This window comes from Typopeltis vanoorti, chromosome 7 (genome assembly GCF_054136105.1).
Source record: "Typopeltis vanoorti isolate ZY-2024b chromosome 7, IOZ_Tvanoo_1.0, whole genome shotgun sequence".
NCBI classification, from domain to species: Eukaryota; Metazoa; Arthropoda; class Arachnida; order Uropygi; family Thelyphonidae; genus Typopeltis; species Typopeltis vanoorti.
This window is the reverse complement of record NC_143555.1, coordinates 125640599-125661480: the sequence shown is the minus strand read 5'-3', so window position 1 is coordinate 125661480 and position 20882 is coordinate 125640599. Positions and strand designations below refer to the sequence as shown.

Below are 20882 nucleotides of genomic sequence, written 5' to 3'. Positions count from 1 at the left end.
ATAAATCTTATTACACTTTCTCAGTCAAGGTCGTTTCAAATAATTTCCTTGGCATCAAAAACTATAAGGAACTTTTTGCTCAAAAATCTTAAAAAGCAGCGATGGGGTTTAACCTGAGCAATCGAACACACGCCTATATTGTGTATTTATATACACAATATAGGCGTGTGTTCTTATAATATGATCTAATACAGTGACTTTCCTCGCCCCTGATTTCGTTTATAGAATAGCTGAAGGAATGTGTTTGCGATCCTTCACCGTTCGAGACCGAAAATGATTAGCGATGGAAAAAAAAAAAAAGTAAGAAAAAAGATTTGATGTGCTGATGGTAGGAGGTACGGTGTCACTGAAAGCTATAATATGATACAGAGACTGGGACATAAAATGTCTCAACATTGAAGAAACGCAGTTGCATACCAGTTAAATGGAATAACAGTAGTTGCAAAGGAACAGGATATTAAGGTAAAGCAATGAGATTTGTTTCTAGATTTTTAATGTCTCTCAACTGCTTCCATCAGCATATGAAAAGAAGAAAAAAAAAGTTTATCAGCCTTATATTATCGGTGGTCGAAGGAGAATCCGTACACCTTTTTGCATTAATGCTGATCCAAGACTTTTCTACTTCGAAGAAATTCCCTATGAACCGCAGCCAAGGAGAAAAATGAAAAAGAGTAATTGTATGGTAACGAGAAACAACAGTATTATGACATTCTCCATTACAGCAGCTAGGCCGAAATTTGCCTTTTTATGTCTTTCTCAAAAGCAAGACCCATTACTACATTTTTATAAGCGGTACCTTTATATAGGTCCATGAGGTAAAAAACAGACTGATTCATGTGCTGTGTTAAATCTCTACAGTATGCTCAACATGCACACACAACGGAAAAAGTGAAAAGAGATCCTAAAAAGCAGAAATACGGATTGAGTGATTTTTTCCCCCACGGTAAGGATTTTCATCTTTACCGTTGGCGGTGGGAATTATATATATATATATATATATATATAACTTCCAAGAAATATCAAACAATAGCGGATAAAGTCAATGAAGGTTGACCGTCAAGTTTTGAAAATGGACTGAAAATATTCAAATCAGAATCAGAGTAACATTAGGTCGAAATTTTGCCTTAGTGATGATTGATTATTTGACACCATGATCAAGCGTCACAACAGTGATGTTTGCGTGTGATGTTCAGTTCATATGCTTATATTTCATTCAAATCAACTGCTTCTTTTCAAACTTTCCAAATCTTCGCTTATCATAAAAAAAAAAAAAAAAATTCGCCACATCCAGTGCAGAGCCATGCAGTGTTGCACAACATCGACGATGCCCTTTGGAAAAATTTTCGAATCCCATCGAGTACATGTATAATTCTTCAACAGAGCAACTCAATTAATTTCATAGAAAACTGGCTTGAATTCGAATTTCCGTACCAAAGAATGGTAAGAAATCCGTACTTATAGCAACATTGGCGTCTGGTCAAGTCATCACACGACTTGGCAAAAGATTTTATCAAAGATTCTTCTTTGATTGATTTAAAAAAAAAAAATTCATTGCTTATTATAGATCTGTATTTTCTTAGATAAATATAGAATTTCCCTGCGGCTTATTGAGAATATAATGTTCTTTATTTCTTTTTTGTTCAAAACAATCAACTATAAATCGCGAATAGGATTTTTTGTGTCGAAAATGCAACAAGATGTTTTACACTAACCAATTTAGTCGTTGTAAAATGACATTTATCGCAGAATTTATAACTCTCATTTGACTAATTTTTATAAAAATTAATTACATTTTAAGGACGTATACTGTATGTTTTTTTATAACAATGTACAGTTAACCATCACCATCAGAAACTCGCATTTATAGCGCACGCACAAAAAAAAGGGATATGCTATAAAAATTACTGAATAACTTGTTATACTAAGAGTTTGGAATACTTGTTTAGACGAGGAAACAACTACTGTTGCTGAAGAAAGTTGGCTTCCTTATGAGTGATTTCTAATTAAGGAACATCTATATCCAAACTTTCAAGTTCTGTTGACCTACTTGTTTAGTTCAATGTCGCGGTTAGAAAATATCTCCAGGTTTCGTAATTGCAACAAGCCTGTGTTAGAACCGTTTTATAAACACTTGTGCTACTTACTTCTGAAGACCATACCTGGTGCTTGACGTAAATTTTTGTTGTTTGTTCAGATTAAGATATAGGAAGCAGCAATGGCGCACTCAGGATTTAATCCTGGGTGGGGGGGGGTGAGTAGACGATTTGTGAATACACACTACGCATTGCATACGGCCTGTGACTGAGCATCTGCAGTGATCGCCAATACATGATAAGTAGTATAGAAATAGAAGATACAACATAAATAAAAAAAATGAATTTTAATTAGGAAAATATTTTTGGAAAATTTTCTAGTGTTTATTTCTTTTTTCTTGGGGGGGGGGGCTTGTCCCTCTCCCTGAGTTCGCCACTGGGAAGCAGGACCCATGAAATACTTTTGAAGTCAGTACTCGGAGCATTTTTTAGGGAAATTTTGTCAAACTTTCTCATATATTATAATTACAGCTATTTTGCCTGCTTCAGTTTAGGAGTACCCCTGTTTAAATGTCATTGGCTATTTACTCATGGATTCTTAGGTCATTATGAGTGTAGATGTACTAAAAAGGATATGTAGCCTAAGGAATAGAAAATTGCAATACCTTTTTCTGGGTGTTGTGGCTTTTCCTCAGTCTGCGATGTCGAAAACTGCAGAGTGGGGGGGGGGGTAGGCAGTTTGGTAGAATAAGTTTTCTCATATATGCTTTCCGAAAATCCTGAAAACTAAAAAAATTTTCGCAATTTCCAGCAGGAAGATATTCATTATAATGTTAAATCATAACTTAAAAAAAAAAAGAACCGTATAATAAACTCTGGAGCAGAGTGTTCATTCTTCCTGTAGGCCTGTGCGTAAATATCTTCCTCTTTCGTTACAGATATATAAAAATACCTATGTATATTCGATGAGCTAAGGTTTTTAAGTGCGAATAGATGTGATTTTATCTACACTGTCATAAAAAAAAAAAGAAAAAACTTTCTGTATATGAGTTCAAGGGGATATTTCTAGAACGAAAATAAGTTGATATGTTGAATGTGCACAAACAGATCTTTTTAAAAAAAAAAAAACGGCTTAATTTATTAAAGAAAGAATATTTCAAACATTTCATTTAAAATGTATCAGTTAGAACAATACTGCATTCAGTGATATCTTTGTGAAGGATATCACGAATGAATTTCTGAATTCGTGATTATTTCTTAGGAGCGAATAACGAATTTTCGTGAGAGAAAATTCGTAATTCGTAAAGCCTTCGGGCTGGAGCAAATGATATTTGAAATCTCTACATAATAAGATCTCATGGTAATCTAGCCAGATAGTGCACAATATTACCCGATTTCTGTTGTCTACACTTCGTTGATACAGTATTGTCATCTTTTGGTGTATTGCCTTCACTGAGAAATAAATATATACTGCGAGATTTTTTATCCTGAGATATAAATTGAGGCTTGGGTGATTCAGAGATTCAGTGAATCGCATTTCCTCTTGCCGTGGCAGTGGTGTCTGATAGTGTGTTCAGCATGACAGAAACACGCGTGCCAAAGCATCACCGAGAATTTTGTTATCATTATCGAAGCATAGATTAGTCTTCAATCATCCGGATCCATGTATGAGATTTATCTTTTGATGTATATTTGGAATATACTTCATTTTTAAATAATAGTTTACCGTGTTATAGCATTTGCGTTAATGTGCAAATACTAAAACGCCTCCTCAGAAAGTGTTAATTTTTTCGAATAAAAGTAGGGGGGGGGATTTAAAATCGTTCCGCATTTTAAAGATTATTGCGCTATAAGATATAAGCGCAATATGATACTCGTATCTCTCTCTATAGTGAAGATTGCGCCTCCGAAAATTTCATTATGAAACATTAATATTGACTTTTTCACCAGAAAACTTAAATCCAGCTAGGGCGGCAATAGCATAAACTCTACGAATTACATAATCATACTTTATCATTTAAGTATCCTTAGTATTTATTTAAGTAGTTTTGTTGATGTACTACCGAGTGTTTTTGTATTATATTTATTATCGGATCACCCAGGAGAAAAGCATCTTGAAGACTGGGAAAAAAAAGAAAAAATCAAACAGTAGGCGAACTGTATATTGAGTAGTCATCGATATGCGTAGCATATCGGTTTTTGGCCACGATGTTGATCACTCGGTATATAGTTCACCTGCTGTTCGATTTTTTATGTAGCTTGATTATATAATCTGAAATAAAAGGGAGGGGGGGGGTAAGTTAAAATTCTCAAAGATCCACTCAAAGCCAGAGCATTCCTTTGCAGTACTTGTTCATTGATTTTCCAATTGGATTTTTTTTGTTTGTTTCTTTGTTTTCATGTACTTAAGTTTCTTACACTCGTATTAGCTGATTAATTTACGGAGCTGTACTTCTAAATATCTGTAGAGACAGGTCTCCGCGCGTAAGTGGTACGATCTAAGTTTTTTCCTCTTCAATTCCTCCCTATTAGACAATGGGGAATATAAAAAAAAGCACCTTGCTTCACCCTTCTGGCCAATGATGTTATGGTTATGGCGCGTAAGAGGTCCTATCTATATTATCAACTGGCGTCGCTGAGCGATTCTTTCATTTTAGTGAAGAGACTATCTCAGGAACTTACACCACAGAAGTAGGGCTGATCCTGCACTGTTTCTCAATTCCACCGGTTCAAGGTTTATGCTCCAAGACTTTATTTATGGTTAGAGGAGCCTTCTTAGCTGTGTTGGTATCGACGATGCCTTTTGGCTGAGAAAAACCCCTCGGTTCGAATCCGTCTAGAATGCGAATAATCTTTATAAAGGCTTTTTCAACTGAAGTTGAGTTAGCCAGTCTCATACGGAAACCGTAAGGGTTTTTCAATCTTGATCATAATATGAACACATACATGAATACAATAGCCTCATAGCTTTATCTGCTTGCAAAATGGTTTGGTTACACATGGTGAAGGAATGAGCAGTAACGAAAAAAAAAAAAAAAAAAAAGAAAGTTTTTAAGGCGAAGCATTTAAATATTAATGTTTAACGAAAGTTGGCAACACTAAAAATTCACAGAATACTGTCCTAAGGCATCATATCATTTCATTAGCAGATGTTAATTTGCGTATTTGGGTATGTAAAATCTTTTCAGTTAAACTATTTGAAGTAATCAGTGACGGAATGTTGGGGACCCCCCCCCCCCCCGAGGCATTTTATTTTACCGAAGTGTTCTAACACTGCTTGTTGTAGTATTCAGGAAATTTTGAAGCATGAGATAAAATATGTGTATGGCCCAATTAAAGAGATTTTTAGAATATCGAATTTTTTTAAAATATATATACTTGGTGCTTTAGTTCGTTCGCTTTCTCTAAACCTTGACTCCAATTCACAAGGAAGTAAGAATGCAAAACGTTGCACCTCCCAGGAAGGCGATGCGCTTCGAAAACACTGAAATATCCTTGCTATTCTCGCTTTGTTCTGCGTTGTATTCCGATGGGGTGACCTTTAGAGAAGAATAAATGAAACCAGAACTCAAAAGTATCAAAGTTTTAGAACAAAAATCTGAAGTAAAACCTTGAAACAAGAACGTTATGATTGTCGGACGGCTTATTGTTGCTCACAGTAAATACAAGGCTTATAATAATATTCTGAATGAGACCAGTTTGATTAGCAGAAATTGATTGAAGAGCCAATTTATAGCCGAAGTGTAGCGGATAATAATCTTTCTTTGTGCATGTGTGTGTTATACCCGCATAGCGACGTGCTTACGAAGTGGAACACTTGCTAAGATGAACAATAAATATGGGACGCACGCTGGGCCTTGCGCACAGAAATCTCAAGGTGAAGAAAAGGCTTACCGGACATAAATTGTACGTCTCGGTTAAATAGAATGTCTTACATTTTTCAATCACTCCGAGTGAACCGGACCCATCCTACTATCATATTTTTAGTAAAACATTCATGCTCTATTTCTTTATACTTATTTTGTCCTACAATTGAATTATTTCTTTTTTAGGGAATCGTCTTGCTATCTGTTCTGTGACATTCTAACACTAACCTGCTTTCATTTCTGAGTTTCGTCCTACGTAATGTTATGTAAAGATTACACTCTTGAGAAAACGCATGCTGCTTCTGTTAGTTTCGAGCAGTTTTGTCCGCCTGAAGTGAATTTCTTTCTACTTTTCAAGTAGGGGAAAAAAAAGGTACAATCAGCTTTTCATGTGTCTTCGGTATCCTCAGAATGCATTCCTATTTCATCAACGTTCTTGAAACAAAATTTTGCGCGATTAAGAATATTGACACTTTGTATCTCTTTAGTTACTCTTTGATGGTTGACGGTTTCAGCACCACACAATCTATGCAGAAATGTTCCCGCTGAAGTATAGATCGTCCTCCTCATCATCATCAAATTCCTGACATTTACCCTCAAGAGGTGTACAGGATGTGAAGAAAAAATTTACATGGAAAATTTACAGTACATCATTAGTAACTTAATTAGTAACTTCCTACCTACAATTTTCTGCCAAATCAATCTGTTACCTGTCAAAGCTACAACATTGTCAGATCTTATATTTATATATCTATCTTCTAAGGCACGTTTTACCGTATCAGTAAACCTATATCTTGGTCTTCCTTTGGGTCTTTTTCCTGCCAACCTGGCAGAGAACACTTGTTTGGATAATCTTTACTCGCCCATTCTGTTCAAGTGACCATACCACCTGAGATTAGCTCTACTAACGCATTCCTGGATGCTGACAATCTCAAGTTCTTTCCTAATATTTTCGTTTTTAATATGATATTGCCATTGATGCCATCTCTTCACGCACCTAATTTTTCTCAGGACTCTCATATCTGCGGTCTCTAGTCTTTGGTGAAGTGTTTTACTTCTGACCCAGCTCTCAGATCCATAAGTTAAAATTGGTTTAAACACTGTCTTGTATACAGCTAATTTAGTGTTTTGACTAATTTCTCTCTTATTCCATATAAATTTATTCAGTTGACTTATTACCATACCAGCTTTGTTGATTCTGTTGTCTATTTCCATATTTAATTTACCATCTTCACTAAAAATCGTGCCTAAGTAGCTGAAATGTTTCACTTCTTCTATAGGTTCTCCATTCACAATGCAACTGATGTTTTCCACATAGTCTTTAAAGGAATGCGGAGAACCGACCAGGGCTTCTGACCTAATGTCCAATCCTTACCTTCTCGTTGTGCACCAGGTAGATACCCTGTTGGGTATCTACCTGGATACTGAACGAACGAGGATGGGCTGGCAATTTGGAATTTAGTCGACCAAATTGTATGCTTATTGGTTAAACCAAAATAAAAAATGATGGTACGACAACACGACAAAATTTCTTGCCGGCTGGGGCGTCGCCTGGTTAAACAAGGCCCCCGTTGTTTTTGCCAGGGAACCAGGGAGAACAGCGAAAAGTCAGCTACTGGAACAAATCTGAAAACACACCCCAGCTCAACATCACCAGAGTTAAAGATCGGTACTATCAACATAAGAAGCCTGAATGGCAAAGAAATGGAGCTAGCGGAAGAATTAGATAAGTATCAGATCGACATATTAGGGGTGACTGAAACAAAAAAGACCAAAACTGGTGAACTCTTTCTGACAATAAACACAAAATTTATTTTCAGGCAATGACAATCAAGGAAAAGAAGGAGTAGCCGTAGTATTCAACACTAAATACGAGGCTAATCTTCTTGAATGGCAGGCAATTTTAAATAGAGTGATGTGGGCAAATATCAGAATGGGGAACTGGACAATGAGACTTATTTGTGCCTATAGTCCCACAGAAGGCTCTACTAAGGTAGAAGTGGAGGAATTTTTTGAGGCTCTAGAGAAAGTTACTGACACAATGAAAAGGGAAAAATTGGTCCTTGTTGGGGATCTAAATTTCCCCATACAAAAATGTTTGGGGAAAATTTGGAGAAAAGAGCAAAGCTAATAATAATGGCAAATACCTGTTGGATTTCTGCTCAGGACATGGACTGTTATTACTAACACCATGTTCCAACATAAAAATGTGCACAAATTCACTTGGAGAGAAGAGACAAAGAATAAGAAAAGGCTCACTGACTAAGTTATTGTTGATAGTGATGTTTTCTCCCTGGTGCAGGACACCAGAGTGTACAGAGGATTTGAAATTGGAAGTGATCGCTATTTAGTCTTGAGCAGGATAAAATTGAATTTCATATTGAAAAGAATGACATGTAAGAAAGTTTTAAAGCGAACAAAAGTTGAACAGCTCTCGTATGTGAACTGTAGAATGAAATGCACAAAGATTATTGAAGATAAAATGAAAGAGTTCGAGAACAGGAACCAAACCTTAGAGATTCAGTGACAAGCCTTGAAGAAAACCCTGATTGATCCAGCTTCAGAGGTATGTGGCGAAGTTCTCTGCAAGGATAGAAAAATCAGAACTCCATGGTGGACACTGGAAGTTAAAGAGGCAGTGAAGGAAAAGAAGAAAGCATATCAAAAGTTCCTGGCAAATAAGTCAGCTTTTGCTCTTATAGAATACAGAGACAAATGTAAGAAAGCTAAACACTGTGTAAAACTAGCTAAACAAAAGTCAAGGGAGAACTTTGGAAAGAACATAGAAAATAAATATCAAGAAAGTGGCAAAATATTCTGGAGGTTGTTGAAGAAGCTTAGGAATGAAGGAAAGAGTGCTGTCAAAGGAATTTGAGATGATAAAGGTCACATGAAAACGAGAAAAAAAGATATCCTTGAAGTATGGTGTGATTTGAAAATTTGAAATTTTCAAATTTGAAAATTTGCTAAATGAAACAAGCAGAGATGACAGCACAGTGATAAAAAAACAGTGATAGAAAAAGCCATCAAACGCTTGAAATGAGGAAAGGCAGCAAGAATAGACGATATGCGACCAGAAATATTGAAATATGGTGGTATAAAAGTCTTACAGTGGCTGCACTGCATAGTTCAGAATGCCTGGACAGAGGGACGAATTCCCGATGATTGGAGTAGAACTCTCATAGTACCCATATATAAAAAGGGAAATAAAACTGCATGTGAGAATTACAGAGGTATTTCTCTACTGAGTGTTCTTGGTAAGATATATGCAAGTATACTTGAGAAACGGTTGAGAAGAATTGTGGAAGAAAAGCTTGGTGAAGAACAAGCTGGATTCAAGTCAAATAGAGGCTGTCAGGATCAGATATTCACTTTAAGACAATTAGTGGAGAAATCATGGGGCTATAACAAAGATCTGTATTTAAGTTTTGTCGATTTGGAAAAGACATATGACAAGGTGCCAAGAGAGAAACTGGTGTCAATGATGCATTATATCAAGCAATACTTAGTCTTTATATAAGTTGTAAGTCAGCAGTTAGAATTGAAGGAAGTACAGGGAGATGGTTTAATGTTAAATCTTTTGTGAGACAAGAATGTACATTATCCCCTCTGTTATTCATTATCTATATGGATCACATTATGAAGGAAAGTGGTATTAAACATGATATCAAAATTGGAGATGTTACGTCAGCTCTTTGCTTTATGCGAACGATGTTATACTTCTAAATAAATCCGCTACAAGTCTGCTGCCAGATTCTCTGACTAAATAGAATAACTGTTGTAATAGATATGGTATGAAAGTCAGCAATAAAAAGACAAAGACAATGAAAATAGGCAGAATCATTGAAAATGTCCACTGTGTTGTGAATGGAGAACCTGTGGAACAAGTAAAACGTTTCAGCTACTTAGGCACGATTTTTAGTGAAGATGGTAAATTAAATATGGAAATAGACAACAGAATCAACAAAGCTGGTATGGTAGGAGGTGAATTGGATAAATTCATATGGAATAAGAGAGAAATTAGTCGGAACACTAAATTAGCTGTACAAGACAGTGTTCAAACCAGTTTTAACTTATGGATCTGAGAGCTGGGTCAGAAGTAAAACACTTGACCAAAGACTAGAGACCGCAGATATGAGAGTCCTGAGAAAGATTAGAGGCGTGAACAGATGGCATCAATGGCAGTATCATTAAAAACCAGGATATTAGGAAAGAACTTGACATTGTCAGCATCCAGGAATGCGTTAGCAGAGCTAATCTCTGGTGGTATGGTCACTTAAACAGAATGGGCGAGGAAAGATTAGCAAAACAAGTGTTCTCTGCCAAGTTGGCAGGAAAACGACCCAGATATAGGTAGATTGATGCGGTACAAAGTATCTTAGTCGATAGAAATATAAGATCTGTAATGTTGGAGTCCTGACAAGTAACAGACTTGTTTTCAGGAAAATTGTAGATAGGAAGTTAATAATGATGTAAACTTTTCATGTAGTACTATCATATCCTGTACATGGCAGGAATTTGAGGATTGATTGTCTTGTTATTGTCTTCCGTATCCTCAGAATACATTCCTATTTCATCAACTTTCTTGAAACAAAATTCTGCGCGATTAAGAATATTGACACTTTGTAACTCTTTAGTTACTCTTTGATGGTTGATGGTTTCAGCACCACACAATCTATGCAGAAATCGTCCAGCGGAAGTATAGATCATCATCTTCAAATTCCTGACATTTACCCTCAAGGGGTGTACAGGATATGAGAGTACTGCATGAAAAATTTACATCATTACTAACTTCCTACCTACAATTTTCAGCCAAATCAATCTGTTACTTGTCAAAGCTACAATATTCCAATATTATCAGATCTTATATTTATATATCTATCTTCTAACGCACTTTTTATCCTATCGAACACTTGATACATATTGTATCAATACATGTCGAACACTTCATCAATTTAGTCAGGGAATCTTGCAGACTTGTAGCGGATTTATTTAGAAGTATAACATCATCCGCATAAAGTAAGGAGCTGACACGAACATCTCCAATTTTGATATCATGTTTAATACCACTTTCCTGCATAATGTAATCTATATAGATAATGAATAACAGAGGTGATAATGTACATGATTGTCTGATACCAGATTTAACATTAAACCATCTTCCTGTACTTCCTTCAATTCTAACTGCTGACGTAATGATCCACTGACACCTTACAACTGTAGTGTTTTGAATAGCTTCTCTCTTGGCAACTTGTCATTTGACTTTTCAGATCTACAAAACTTAAATACTGATCTTTGTTATATTCCTATGACTTTTCAACTATTTGTCGTAAAGTGAAGATCTAATCCTGACGGCCTCTATTTGGCCTGAATCCAGATTGTTCCTCACCAAGCTTCTCTTCCACAATCCTTGTCAACCGTTTCTCAAGTATACTGGCATAAATCTTACCAGGAACACTCAGTAGAGAAATACTTCAGTAATTCTCGCAATCAGTTTTATTTCCCTTTTTATGTATGGGTACTATGAGAGCTCTACTCCAATCATCTGGAATTCGTCCTTCTATCCAGGCCCTCTGAACTATGCAGTGTGGCCACTGTAAAACTTTTATACCTCCATACTTGAGCATTTCTGGTCTAATATCATCTACTCCAGCTGCCTTTCCACATTTCAAACCTTTCATGGCTTTTTCTACTTCAAGTGTGGATATGTATTTCTGACTGTATGCCTGTTGAGTGTTTTTTTACCACTGTGCTATCACTGCTTGTTTCATTTAGCAATTTTTCGAAGTAATTACTCCATACTTCAACGATATCTTTTTCTCCAGTTTTCATATCATCTTTATCATCTCTAATTCCTTTTACAGCACTCTTTCCTTTATTTCTGAGCTTCTTCAACGACCTTCAGAATATCTTGCCACCTTCTTGATATTTATTTTCTATGTTCTTACCAAAGTCTTCCCATGACTTTTGTTTAGCTAGTTTTACACAATGTTTAGCTTTCTTACATTTGTCTCTGTATTCTCTAAGAGCACAAGCTGACTTATTTGACAGGAACTTTTGATATGCTTTCTTCTTTTCCTTCACTGCATCTTTAATTTCCTGTGTCCACCATGGAGTTCTGATTTTCTATCCTTGCAGACACCTTCACCACATGCCTCTCTGGCAGAATCAATCAATGTTTTCTTCAGAGCTTGCCACCGAATCTCCAAGGTTTGATTCCTGTTCTCAAACTCTTTCATTTTTTCTTCAATAATCCTTGTGTATTTCATTCTACAGTTCACATCTGAGAGCTGCTCAACTTTTATTCGTTTTAAAACTTTCTTACGTGTTCTTCTTTTCAATATGAAATTCAATTTTATCCTGCTTAAGACTAAATGGTGATCACTTCCAATTTCAGATTCTCTGTACATTCTAATCTCCTGCACCAGAGAGAAAACATCACTATCAACAATAATATAGTCAATGAGACTTTTCTTATTCCTTGCCTCCTCTCTCCATGTGAATTTGTGCACATTTTTATGTTGGATCATGGTGTTAGTAATAACCAGTGCATGTCCTGAGCAGAAATTCAACAAGTATTTGCCATTATTATTAGCTTTACTCTTTTCTCCAAATTTTCCCAAAATATTTTTGTATGTCTGACAATTATTTCCTACTCTGCTATTTAGATCCCCAACAAGGACCAACTTTTCGTTTTTCATTGTGTCAGTTGCTTTTTCTAAAGCCTCAAAAAATTCCTCCACTTCTATCTTAGGAGAACCTTCTGTGGGACCATAAGCACAAATAAGTCTCATTGTCCAGTTCCCCATTCTGATATTTGCCCACATCACTCTATTTAAAATTGCCTGCCATTCAAGAAGATTAGCCTCGTATTTAGTGTTGAATGCTATGGCTACTCCTTCTTTTCCTTGATTGTCATTGCCTGAATATAACATTTTGTGTTTATTGTCAGAAAGAGCTCACCAGTTTTGGTCTTTTTTGTTTCAGTCACCCCTAATATGTCGATCTGGTACTTATCTAATTCTTCCGCTAGCTCCATTTCTTTGCCATTCAGGCTTCTTATGTTGATAGTACCGATCTTTAACTCTGGTGATGTTGAGTTGGGGTGTGTTTTCAGATTTGTTCCAGTAGCTGACTTTTCGCTGTTCTCCCTGGTTCCCTGTCAAAAACAACGGGGGCCTTGTTTAACCGGGCGACGCCCCAGCCGGCATGAAATTTTGTCATGTCGTACCATCATTTTTTATTTTGGTTTAACCAATAAGCATACGATTTAGTCGACTAAATCCCAAATTGCCAGCCCATCTCCGTTCGTTCAATATCCAGGTGCATCACGAGAAGGTGAGGATTGTACATTAGGTCAGAAGCCCTGGTCGGTTCCCTATATTCCTTTAAAGGTTATGTGGGGGTCTCCTCTCAGTTATACAGCTTTGACCCTTAAGCACTTCTGTAGATCCTGTGAAATTTTAATTTTTTCTGAAGAAAATGGTTCGTTTGCTGGTTAGAGGACCTGCTTTCTCAGTCCAAGAGATATCAAAGGTATCGTGAGTCCAGGTTTTTTTTAATTATTATTTATATTTTTTTTATTGAAGGTCCTTAGTTGAGTGGTTTCGATTCAGTTATCTGTCTAAAAAAAGACATCCCTTTCAAATGCAGCTTTTGTGACCAAAGGAACATTTTTTTAAGGCTAGCTGTTAGAAGTCGTCATAAGGTGCTCTTGACAAATCGGTTTGATATTCCTTAGTGTTCTAGCTGTCGTAATTATATTGAGTACCGATGAGTCCAGTGGTGGTGCACTTAAAACCTCAGAATGCTTGAATAGCTGTTCGCTTAATAGATGGCCACTTTTACTGATTTCCTTCGATCGCTTTCCCATAGACTCTGTTGCTGTTGTTGACCAGCAGCTGCTCGTGAATAGGCATGTCAGGTTCACTTCCAGACTTATGGAACTAACTTCTCATTTTCCTTTTTCATTCCTTATATTTCTGTTCCATGATACAGTCCCCCCCCCATACTGCTTTTCATTAATGATTACAGCCTTCAGCTATTCAAGAAACACATTATCAAATTCCTCTCTTCTCTCAAACAACTTGCCCACAGTGACTACCGTGCCATAGGTCTTTGGATCTCTTGTGTGTAGTGGGCTATAATATATATATATAAAGATACAATGGGAAAGAACTGTATCAATTCATAGTAATTCTTAAATTATTATGAATTATAAATTATCTATAATTCCATAATCAAGTAACAGTTGGCTTACATCAAGGGTCAGCATTAAGTCCGTTCCTGTTTAATATTGTGATGGAAGTGGCAACGGAAGAAGTGAAAGAACACGCGCCTTGGACAATGTTGTAAAAACATGAAATTTACATAATACACTGGCTTTCATAGTCTTAGTGGCTTAGGCCGTAATTCCGTATGCCCCAATCTAGTCTTTTTTTTTTTAATGTTATTTCTGTTTTATTTTTATTTTTAGACCTTTTGTTATTTATTTAACATCTCGTTTGTGCTTCTTGGCTGTAACAAGGCGAATTTCGTATGAAAAAAAAAAAAAAAACTTGCTAATCTTTCCACATGATTAAAGTCATCTTAGGGAGTAAGTAACATGAAATGTAAATTTCCTTCAATAAAGTTTTGTATTGAATGAAGTACTTGATTATAATCAAGGTCTTCTTTTTTGATATGTCAAGATTCAGACAGTCTATAGCTGAAATTCGTGATGAATAAACTAATCGCCCGTCAGGATATGGATTGTATTCTTCGTCTGTCTGGCGTGTTGTTTAATTTATTTAAAAGCAAGTACCATCAGTGGTATTCAGCTGGTAGTGAAGTACCTAAGGTTTCTTCAAGGAATGTGCTTAAATGTTTCCTATGGAAGAATTATAAATGTTTATTTTAGGTTCGCAGTGATAACTGTTTTCTCTTTGGTTCGTAAGATGCCGCTTAAACCAAAAAAGAAAATAGTTAGTTCAAATACTAAATTTCGTATGTTCATCAGCTTGAATGATGTAACGTCAAAAGTCGGTCAGATATTTTCTTAGACAATTTTGACAATTTCTCTAAGAAAATATTTCGTTAAGACAATTTTGTAAGAAAATTCATCACAACTTAAGTATTTTAAAAATCTGAAAAGCAGATGTGTGTGATAGAGAGACTCTTTGGGTGAGACTCGGGCTCTTGGAAAGGTTTCAAAAAATAACATTATTGAAGGATGATCTTTGACAGATAAGCATAATTTCAGAATCATATCATATTTGGAGGATCATAATTTTGTAGGAAAAAAACAAAAATGTTATCGATTCTAAGAATTGATACCTGTGTAATTTCGAACTAGGTTAAATACCATTTCTCGGTCATCCCTTTACTGCGAAATATTTTCTAATAGGCTTTTATTTAAGTTGCGATTTTATCATATAAAAATATAACTTATAGTTTGCTCCTCACATCTCTTCGTTTAATCAAAAAAAAAAATTGTGTTTAATTATTGTAATTGCAGATGGCTCTAGAATGTGTTTTTGAGTGCATTGCGTAAAATCATTCAGTTCAGAAGCACAACATATTCACCTATTTCATAGCCATATTTATCTTCACGGTTCCTCACTTTTCTTCCTTGTCCCAACAAAGCCAAATCTGGAACATGCGAGAATTTAGGATGAGAACCGTAAAGGTTCCACTTGATTAGTGCATGTAGTTTTAAACTAAGACGACATCATATAGTATGTAAATCATGCATGCATTAAGAAAACACTGATAGTATCAGGGATGTGGAATTTTAGGCATTGCAATAGAATATTTGAGTTCATGTTGTATAAGGAAGCCATACTTGACTTTCGCGTTGAAGTGAAATTACTGTCATTTGTGTGCACAGGTAGCTGAGGGAATTCTTAACATAAGTGTTCTTTCATTGAAACTATGCGGCCTTCTGTACTCCCTTCTGCATCCTGAATAGAAGAATGCTCACTTGTGAGTAGTGCTGCCGAGTAACAGATTAACTCTTCGGTTAATCTTCTTAAGTCATAAAAGAGGCGGTTGTACTGGTTTTATTTTATTTTTATTTTTTCTGGAAAGAATACTTCCTTTCTTCTTAGCGTTAATTATTTCATGAGGTGCAAATGAGGCATAATCCTTGTTTACGGGCCTCCTTGAATATTCTGCAGATGCATTCACAGTTGTTAAGCTGGGTTGGAATTTTGTTAATTTAACGCTCGGTTTTCTTAAACCGTGGGAGTGTATAAAGAAACGTCGGGGGGATTTGAAGGGTCTAGATTTCTAGGTCTTCAGAGAAAAAGCGTGTCTGATAGATTTCTTGTGTCAGTAAGGTTAATTTTTTTATTAAGCTTGAAGACTGTGATTTGTAGAAACGTTTGCTTTTGGCTGTTTTCTTTAACTAGAAAATGTGATAATAGCACAAGACCTTGTATGTACCTAATGCCTTTTCTTTCATTTTATAACTAGTTTTCCAGATTTTTATAAAGTTCAGTATGAAGTTTCTTTCTAAGCGGTTTCATTTTTTCTCCTCCTCCCTGAATAATCGTAAACTTAGAACTGCAGAGTTTATCTTCCAACTTTTCTCCTTAATGCCAAACGTTTGCCATATAAAAAGTTGATAACGATTATCGTTGTTATCAACTCTGACGATGTTGCTTTCAAGTATGTTTTGAGTGAAACACTTAAAACATAGGCTCTTAACTTTGCCATATTTAAAACAAGTACCTTACAAAAGTATAATAATTCAAATGAGAACTGTTCAAGATGTTATAAGAATGATGCAGAATGATTAAATATCATAGCGTAGTTCCTGAGTGCCAAAGATTTTGCTCCTCCATAAAATCATACTGCAAGCAGTAATATGATCCTAGCCTGGCTCAAGCTGTAATTACAACCAAACAGCACTACGATTTCATAAATGAAACTTCTCTACATTCATCTGCGGACAAATTAAGAAAAAAAAATGAAAAAAAAAGAAAAACAAAACAGGTATGATATATTTGTGGTTTTCCTTCGTCAAAACGGCTTCTTTATTTAGACTACATTGGACATTTCTCGTTGATACTTCTGTAAGTTTGCAAAATTGCTCCTGTTTTTTTTTTTTTTTTTTGATACAGGTATTGTAGCACTGCAAACTCAAGTACATCATATTTGGCTCTCATGTAAATACTGGATACGGAGGGAATGCACTAATGTAGCAAGTTATATTGATATTTCTTTCTGCACAAAATATCTTATCGCATCGCATTTAAACTTCACTGACATATTTATCTTATTGTCGACACCAGTTGTAATGCTTCCAATGTTATAATAAGAAGACACACATGATCACATTCGTAATCACGTTTCTTCTTATTATTATTATACCAACTATCTTGCAATCCAAGAGAGAGAGAGGTTTATATATAAAAGTGATTTATCACCGAAACTGTAACATATTTATCATTACCTTGATCACCTTGATGGACCTGTGATTTCAGTCAGGATTTCTCCATGACTGCAGGTCGTAAAGAGTCCAGCTATTCCTGTCTTGAGCCTTTCTTCTCCATTTTCTTCCAACTTTCTTGATCATTGGGTCTTCCCACCTTAAGGTGGGATATCTATCATAGCGAATCTTAAATAAATGTATATGAAATAAAAGAAAATCCCAATTTTGTGTTGGGAGACACGAGCAACTTGTTGTATCACGCTTTATCTACCACCGATCTAAACGTATGACCTTTGCTCTAGTAAACTACAAACTAACCAACTAATCTGAACTAACTTTCATAAATCTGTTAAGACATTTGTTGTCGTTCTTATATATTAGTTAAAATAGACATGTTTCTTGAAAGAAATATCCGAGTTTCCAAAATAAAATCTTTTGCAAGTTAGAACAGAGAACAGTCTCGTTAATTATTTCTATTTGAAGTTTTTAACATTGACTTTGAAAACGGAAAATTTAGATGTTGTTCCCTGGAAATAAATCTTCCCACTTTAAAGCAGTTATCTCCCAAAGGTCAGTTGAGAGCTTAACACAGCGACTGTTGTGTGCACTTGATACTGACAAACAGCAATACATTGTAGAATGATCGTTAAATTGTACATAAAATTTAAAATTAAATCTTGATTTTGCATGAACCTTCTTCGCGAGAATGAAAATAAAGCGTTCCTTTCCACTACTATAATCTCTCCGCTTTCGGGGGTAGTTTTTATTATTATTTTAAACGAAATTTTATCCTTAAAATATTTTCCTTCTTTATACTCGGTTCAGATGCGTGCGTATTCATACACTTCAAGAAGAAAACGCCGCCAGGTGTGAAAGATCATTAGGAACGTTCACCTCGAAGATGTCAATAGAAAGAGAATTTGACCTCCAGTATTGCAGGGTTAGTCGGTTACCGTAGTCTGTAAGCTACCGGTAGTTTGTGGTGCTAATTTCTTTCCTTGTATGATTACGTGATTTCCTTGATTTCCTCCTCTTTATTGGAGGAATTCATTTATTAAATCTGTAAAAGATTCACGGTAGAGATTCGTATACCTGTTCGAGCTGGTTTTACAAAGTATTTGAAACATCAACGCTACCTGTAGCCAACTTCTTCGGAAAAGGATGTAACAAATGAGCTCGCTGTCAGTCCGACTGTTCGTTCATTCGCTTCTGACCTCTAACTTATGTCCTCGATTGAGAACAGTGCTTTTATATAATGTAGCAGATAGTCTCTAGATTCGTTTATTTTATTTATTGTGTGCGTTTGTGGGGGATTCACAACTTTCAGTTTCCGAAATGATTTCAACTTTCTGGCATCTAGAAATACGAACTCATGTCTGTTTAATTTCTGAAGTTAAAAAACGAAACAGATATGTGTAAATAAGTATGAAAAGCTTTATTAAAAGAAAGACAATCCTCGAAAAGGTGTTTCCAATAATATTTTTTAGTGTTTCTGTATCTCATGTACTTAGTTGTTGTTGTTTTTTTCCTCGTTATCGCTGACATTTCAGATCGTTTTGCCTTCCAATTTTTTTGCAACTGAAAATGAACCGATTTTCCAGATTAAGATGACACACTAAATTTTAGTGGAGAACCTAAATACCTATTATGAACCTCCTCAAGCTTACTCAGTAACTCCGATGCGCTTCGGTTGGAAAGAAAGGTTTGAATCTCTTCTGCGACGGAAAGAACTTTTATAAGAGTTTTTCGGTTGAAGGTGAGTTAGCCAATCTCGTACGCAGATAGCAGTATTTTTCATTCCACAAGACAGACAAACTGCCAGATAATACAGACAGTTGGTAGACATTGCGGACTGGATATGCAGAAGGATTAGCCGTATGACAGTAGCATTGATTACATTTCGGTGAAGCCGAGCTATCTTGGTTGTGCTTGAGCTTAACACTCTCATTGGAAAATGAATACTGAATATCTCAGTTTAATTAAATGCTTTATAAGTATCTCAGCTTAATTAAATTAAATTAAACCAGATCAGTTATTACTTGGTATAAATATTTTGCCCGTTTATTTTCTCCTTACAGATGTAAGGAGATGTAATATTTAAATATTGTAAATATATCAAATAACCAATCTTAAGAAAATACTTCTGGGCAGAATGGAGTTAGGTATAGAATAAAGACAGACAAAAAACAGTCATAGACTACGCATTTTGAAATGCATCTTCGCAAAAGCTTCGCCATTTTTAACGGCCGTTAGCAACAACAAAAAAAAAAAAAAAAAAAAAAAAACAGAATTGCAAACGTTATGAGCATTTAGGAGTTTCTCACTGCAAATAGTTACGTATCTTCTGATGAAATGTGTGACTTATTAGTCTGTTCGAGTGAAACACTCTGTATGTGAATCTTTATGTTTAGCTACTTAGAATAGGACACGCACAGGAAAACTGGCTTTACTCTCCGCAGACAGAAAAATTTAGGCCTCACCTCTTCGTGTTTCTAATTGCTGTTGATAAAAGCATCACGCCTTTTCTTTTCTGAAAGTTTTATGATAAAAGAAAATAAAAAAGGAATTGAAAGCAATAATAGAACTTACATTCCATGTCTTCTCAGTTTGAATGACTTATTATTTAATGATCTCCATGCATTTCATCTTGTAAGAAGAGTGAACATGATTATCAGAAAAATACCGATTGATCATCTTGTGAATTTGGCGTTTTTGGTCATGTTACGGTTGGTCTTTTATACTGTGACATGTATGAACTTGTGTGTGCCATTCACTCCCACGAAATGTTGGAAACCTATAACCACCTTACCACTGTGGGTGGGGCAAGGGTAGGATAAAACCTTGAACTATAGGAAGTCATTTCAGACCTCTGAGAAACAGGTCATGAAAACCATTTACAGTATAATATATATATATGGTGGTTACTTTCAAATAGATACAAGTGTGTGCTAAAAAGTTGTGATAATCACCATGAAGGAATTGAGGAACCATGTTCTAGGTATTTATCAGAACTTTTCACTCCCCTCCCTTCCCCCTCCTAATCTACATTATAATCTCTCCTGCAGCGCTTTTGGCTTGCTTTAATAATAATGGAGAAATAATGAAGAAATCAAATCATGCGACCTTACCCTGCCGAGAGTTCCTAATATGAACATAAATGCATACATCTTCCATAGAATTAGACTAATCCCACAAAATTAATAAACTTACCACCGTAAAGGTTGCAAGCCTCTATCACATTTACCATGAGTGGTTTAGACATCCAGTTCCTCTCTTATAGAAAAACTTCTTTTGAATTTTTTAAACCACTTCAGTAACTGGAATAATGGCCGCTCGCCCGGTAATAAAATTCATTTCTCACATAATTAAACCAAACAGTGAATATATAAATATCATATAGTATATATTGTACACCACTTATCCCAGAATGTGAAGGTTAAAAAAATCATTTGCGTTAGTTCATCGCTTTTTGACTTGTAAGTACAAATGAAGTGCTCTGTCAATTGTCATAAAATGTGATACAGTATTATATACTTGTAAATTTATGTAAACTGATCATTTGAGTTA

The 20882-nt window shown here is 35.5% G+C and overlaps 2 protein-coding genes across 2 annotated transcripts in view; one reads left to right on the top strand and one right to left on the bottom strand.

Annotated features, from left to right (window-relative positions):
- Rab3GAP1 (RAB3 GTPase activating protein subunit 1) overlaps positions 1-20882 on the top strand; it is a 584727-nt gene that overhangs the window by 381625 nt on the left and 182220 nt on the right. The gene's annotated exons all lie outside the window — the stretch shown is intronic.
- Positions 1-20882, bottom strand: part of LOC150105039 (uncharacterized) — a 61787-nt gene that overhangs the window by 39680 nt on the left and 1225 nt on the right. The window lies entirely within an intron of this gene.